Genomic DNA, 6,014 nt, shown 5'->3' with positions numbered 1-6,014 from the left:
GGAGGGCACTGATCTTAATGGCGGAATTCGCAGGGTCCCAGCAGCACAGAGGATGTCAGGAGAGGAGGGTGCTGATCTTATAGGGGAGGTCACAGCAGCACAGAGGATGTCAGCTGGCCCTCTCTATAGCTGGCCCCCTCTTCCCCACTTATAGATGGTCCCCCTCTTCCCCCTTATAGATGGTCGCCCTCTTCTCCCCTTATAGATGGTCGCCTTATAATAGATGGTCCTACTCTCCCCCCTCCTCCCCTTATAGATGGTCCCGCTCTTCCCCCCTCATAGCTGCCCCCTCCTTCCTTTCCCCCCTTATAGATGGTCCCCCTCTTCCCCCCTTATAGCTGGCCCCCCATAGATGGTCCCCCTTCTCCCTCTCCCCCCTTTTAAATGGTCCCCCTCTTCCCCCCTGTGCAGATAACACACACAAAAAAAAAAAACACAACTCACCTGCCATCCGTTCCCCTCTCGCCTCCTGGTCTGGCCCCTGCTGATGTGCAGCTGCCAGGGGTGTCCCGTCCTATCCCTGGCAGCGCTCATATCAGAGAGCTCCACGTGCGGCGGAAGTCACAGCCACGGGCGCACGGGTAGCTGTAGATGCGCGTGCTGCCGGGGATAGGACGGGACACCCACCGGCAGCCACGCATTAGCCAGGGACAGCCGGACTCTTGTGACCGCAAGCAAAACAATGCTTGCAGTCACAAGAAAGTGCAGTGGCAGATTATAATGTGGGTGGCGTGGCATGGGCCCCCCAGGAGCCTCGGGCCTCGGGCCCCGGGCGGCCGCCCAAACCGCCCACATTATAATCCGCCACTGCTTGCTGGTATGGTTGCAGTGGGAGATAAGTGTAGCCCCCAAGAGGGTTGTGTATATGCAATGCATGCTAATTTAACCCCTTGGGTGCCAGATTGTTCAGTATGGCCCACAGGAGGTTAAGTGGAGTTGCCATGCATCCTTACTTAACAACCTGGGGGCCACATTGTTCAGTATGGCAGCCAAAGGGTTATGTGGGATGCAATACATCCTCACTTAACCCCTGGGGTGCCAGATTGTAAGCAGCTATCTGTAAAGATGCTGCATACTGTAAGAGCAGAACATCTGCCAAACAGATGGGTGTTCTGGTCCTGCCTTTCTTTTGTGCTTCTCCCTTTTTCTCATTCATATATCAGTATCCGGAGGATTATGTTGGATTGGTTGGACTACATCGATAACCAGCATTTAAAAAAAAAAAAAAAATGGTCAACGAGGGTTGAGTGGGTGTTTTTATTTGAAAAAAAATAAATAAATATATATATATATATATATATATACACACACACACACACAAAATTCTTTTTTTTTACTTGTGTCTTGTCTTTATTTTTTTATTTTACAGGCTTAGTAGTAAAAGCACTCTGATAGACAGAATCCATTACTAAGCTGGCCAACACTAACTGCCTCATCATTACCCCAGTAACAACCGCAGCAGGGTTACTGGGAAGAGCCAGTAGTCCCAGAGCATCAAAAATGGCGCACCTGGACTGGGGGGTAGCAGGCTGGTATTTTATGGCGGGCCTTTCCCACCCTGGCACTACTAGGCGGCTGCTGTTTGTTTTTTTTAACTCAGCTGGTTATGAAACTAGTAAGTGGGGAATACAACTTTTTTTTAAAATTAATAAATAATTAAAGCAAAGCTGCTAAAGATTTCCTCCATTTTAATAACCAGCCAGGTATTGCACAGATGGCACAGTATTTTTTGTGTCACAATAACTTAATGATTCAGTACTTTAATGTTTGCAGTACTCATCAAAAATTCACAGCAGCTTAAATTCCTTAAAATGCTGGATTATAAAAAAAATAAACAAATGAAGTAGGGAATACTTTAAGGCAAGAGGGGAGAGCTTAGCAGGGAGGGGGCATAGCCTCCCACTATTAGGCACATTTCCCATTACTTTAGAGATCGATGCTAACAAAAAAAATAAAAAATTGCTAGCTCATAGCTTACAGTGCATGATGCCTGATCAGTCACAGACATGCCAAATACACTATGAGGAATGCACCTTTTATTGAATTTGGCTCCATTTGCTCCAGTGAACTTTCCATTAAGTCAGTATTCCTAGCTCCACATGTATGGCATATCTACTGCAAATGCCATAAAATGTCTGATGAATGCCTGCTTGTGGTGGCCAGAGTTAAATGTGAGTTGGGTAAACAATATAGCACTATACCGCCCAATCGCCTCTATGGGAGTTATGTAAATGGAAAAAAATAGTCCAGTCAGCTGTTTTCAGGTTTCTGACCTCCACTTGCCAGATCAGGCTAGGAGTCCTCGTTCTTCAGATAACTGAGGGTGCCAGAGTTAGGACCTGTATTGCTTTAATAGCTTGGCTGTGCCAAAATCGTAACACCTCTTTAGGGTGTGTTTACACGTACCGTATGCGCAGCGGATTTCACACTGCGACTTCGCAACGAAATCCACTGTGGCTACCATCACTGTCATTTTCAATTAGATGATATACTGTAGTATGTAAATGCTGATCCCCCGCCACCCTAAGCATACTGTACCTGGTCCACGCTCCGGCTGCATCTGAGGCTCCCGGCTCCCCTTAGGTCTTGCTCAGCCAATCAGTGCACAGCCCTGCTGCAGTCACCGATTGGCTGCGCGGGACTGAAGAGTGGATTAGGTAAAGTATGCTCTGGGTGGCGAGGGGGTTAAAGGGGTCTGGCATTTACATACTCGCAGCTGGATGACAATCCCGCTGCGAGTATGTCATCTCATTGAAAACAGGGAAGGCATCCGCAGCGGATTATAATGCAAACTCACATTGTGAAATCCGCTGAGGATACAGTACGTTTAAACGCTCCCGTAAGACTTAAGGACCTTTTACACGGGACAATTGACACGCAAAAAAACATTGGAAAAAAAGAGATAATGTTCTGGTGTAAACACGGCAAGGATCAAACTTCAAATAAAAAAAAATCGTTTGAGCGTCGTTGATCGCATCTTTTGAGCTGACCTTAAAATCCTTGTTAATCAGTCTTTCAGTGTAAACACTCATCGTTCACAGTATATAGATACGAACACAATTACGAATAATCACCGAATATTCCAGAGCAGGAGGGGTTCTCTATGGGGATTCATATAGAAAGCCTCTCCTACTCTGGACAGTTCCTGTCTCGGCCAGAGATGTCAGCAGAGAGCACTGTGTCACACTAAAAGTAAAACATTTTCTGCAGGACATACAGCAGCTGATAAGTTTTGAAGACTTGAGATTTTTAAATAAAAGTAAATTACAAATCTATATAACTTTCGCGATCACTGCAGCCTATTATGAATGGTGAGGTGCCGGCTGCTCACTGCAGCCGGCCCCCACCTCCTATGAAGTTGGACGTACCGGTACGTCCTAGGTCGTCTAGGGGTTAATGACATTTACTAGCGGTTTATCTTCTCCTCTAAATGCCTATTGTTTAAAAGAAAAAATCCTCTCTTGTTGCTCATTAAACAAGCGATTAGGTAATTTATCTGTGCATGTAAAGTTTTATTCACGAACGACCAAAAGTTTTCTTATTACACAAACAGATTAGTGAATTATTATTGAAAAACCAATGATTTTTTCGACACGCTGAAAGATCATGATGGACGAGAATATAACGACTTTGTGTTTATTGTTCGCTCGTTTACACCTATTATATCTATTGAGGATCGCTAACAATCAATCATTTTAGCTGTTTTTTCAGCGATACTTGCTCCGTGTAATAGGGCCTTAAGGTGCCGTCTTGTTTTCTAAACTCTAGTCTTGTGACAACTCTCTTTTACCAGTCAGAATTTGATTTACAGGGAAACAACCTTCAATATTTAGCACTAGAAAGTCTGCTCTCTTTCTTTTTAAGGAGAAGAGGAGATAGTTTGCATACTTTTTAAAGTAATTCTGTACCCAACAATCTGACCCCCCCCCCCAACAAAAAAAAAACCCTGCTTGTACCATTGGATAGCTGCTTTTAATCCAAGATCTGTCCTTGGGTCCGTTCGGCAGCCCTGTGTTAAATTGGAGTACCCATGCCCTAGGATTGCGACACCCCTCCGTCCCTCCTCCCCGCCATCTTCATTATTAGGAATGCCCTAGATCAATTTCTCCTATTCATCACCTGTGTGAACACTGCACATGAGCTGGATCGTTAAGGCACCTGTACAGTGTTCAGACAGGTGAAAGAAAAAAGCCTGCAAGGAGGAATTCCTAGCGATGAGGAGGCACGGAGGGGCATTCCAATCCTAGGGCATGGGTACTCTAGGCCACGCCAATTTGACAAAGGACTGCAAGTTTAAAAGTTGTACGGCTGCTAAACGGACCCCAGGACAGATCTTGGACTAAAAGCAGCTATCTAAAGTTACAAGTGGTTTGGGGAGGCAGATTGTGGGTACAGAGTCGCTTTAACAAGGAAGAATTATCAGTTCTGTAAGGGTCCTTTTACATGTACAGCTATATTGCTTAAGCACTCATTTAGCGAACAACAAGCAATGATTTTTTTTCTTTTTCTCTTTCTTTTTTTCTTTCTTTCGTAAATATGATCAAAATTGTGTTTGCAGGGAGCGGGGCTTTATTTAAAACTGGTATACGAGTAGCCAGTCTTGATAAATGTTTTTGCAGATGAGGTGCTGGGTGCAGAAATGATAAATACCCCTAGTATGTATATTGAATGCTACTGTATGTTCCACGCTGAACATGAAAAACACAACAAAAGCAAGTGGATGGGTCCACACACAGTAACAATAGATTTTTTTTTTCTTTTAACGACTAAGGGCCCTATTACAAAGAGCGATAATCAGCTGAATCAGGATAATTTGGCCGATTATCACTCCGTGTAATAGAGAGAACGATCAGCCAATGAAACGATCATCAGCTTATTCTTTCTTTAGGTCCTGACCTAAAATCATTAGCTGCCGACTGCGCATCGCTACACGTAATAGTGACGGCTAACAATAGTACCATAAAATTAGAAAGTATTAACTCACTTTACCACGTTCCCAGGTGTCTTCAGGCCTTCTCCGGTGTCCTCGGAGGTCTTCTTCGTTGCCTATAGCCCTGCCTTCTCTGCACTAACAGGCTGCTGGCTGCTCAGCCAATTGCAGGCCGCTCAGTCAATCACTGGCCAAGACAAGCCGCGGCCTGTGATTGGCTGAGCGGACTGCAACCTGTCAGTACAGAGAAGGCAGAGCTGCAGACATCTGGAAGACCTCCAAGGACACTGGGGAAGGCCTGAGGACACCTGGGAATGTGGTGAGGTCCAATGTCCGATAGTCAGCCAGTCTAATTTCTCATTAAAGAAGCGCTGATCTAGTTGATCAGCTCTGATTTACAGATTATGATCGGGCCGTGTAATAGGATCCTAAGTCTTGCAATATCAATGTCACCAATTGTGCTAAATTATTTTAACTGAAATGCAAAATGGGATAAATAAATCTCAGATTATTTACACACAACAAATATAAACTTGTTTTGAAAGGATACTTGTTTAACAGGCATGTCATCACTTTACTATAAATGCTGAAAAACTGTCTGACTCCTTATTACCTTCCACATTGTAATGTAGCCTGCTGTAACAATTGAGATTTTGTGCTTATAACATGATGAGGGGTAATACTAGATCTGTGACTACAAAGACATTAATCACACTTTCTCTAGGATAAATTGCAGCCAAAATAATATTAATGCCAAAATACTGCTCTTGTTTACATAAAAAGGAAAATGTCTGACTAATTCAGACAGCAATTACAACATCATTTGGATGGTTACATGTCTGATATTCCAAAGGAAATCAGAGTCAGGCTCCAATGAATACATCACTTTTTCCAGTTTTCTTGCTTGTTCTTTAAAGAGTATGTACCACCAGGTACATCCTCTTTAAGCTAAACCCACGGATCGAACAGCGCCATCACGGGGAAGCCGGGGCCCAGTTCCCGTGCACGGCGCCGTTCTATGCACCGGTCGGTGCTCAAGCACTGGAGGTAGGCCGGCCCGCCCCCAGTGGGAGGGAATTCCCTC

This window comes from Dendropsophus ebraccatus, chromosome 14 (genome assembly GCF_027789765.1).
Source record: "Dendropsophus ebraccatus isolate aDenEbr1 chromosome 14, aDenEbr1.pat, whole genome shotgun sequence".
NCBI classification, from domain to species: domain Eukaryota; kingdom Metazoa; phylum Chordata; class Amphibia; order Anura; family Hylidae; genus Dendropsophus; species Dendropsophus ebraccatus.
Note: the sequence above shows the minus strand (reverse complement) of the source record.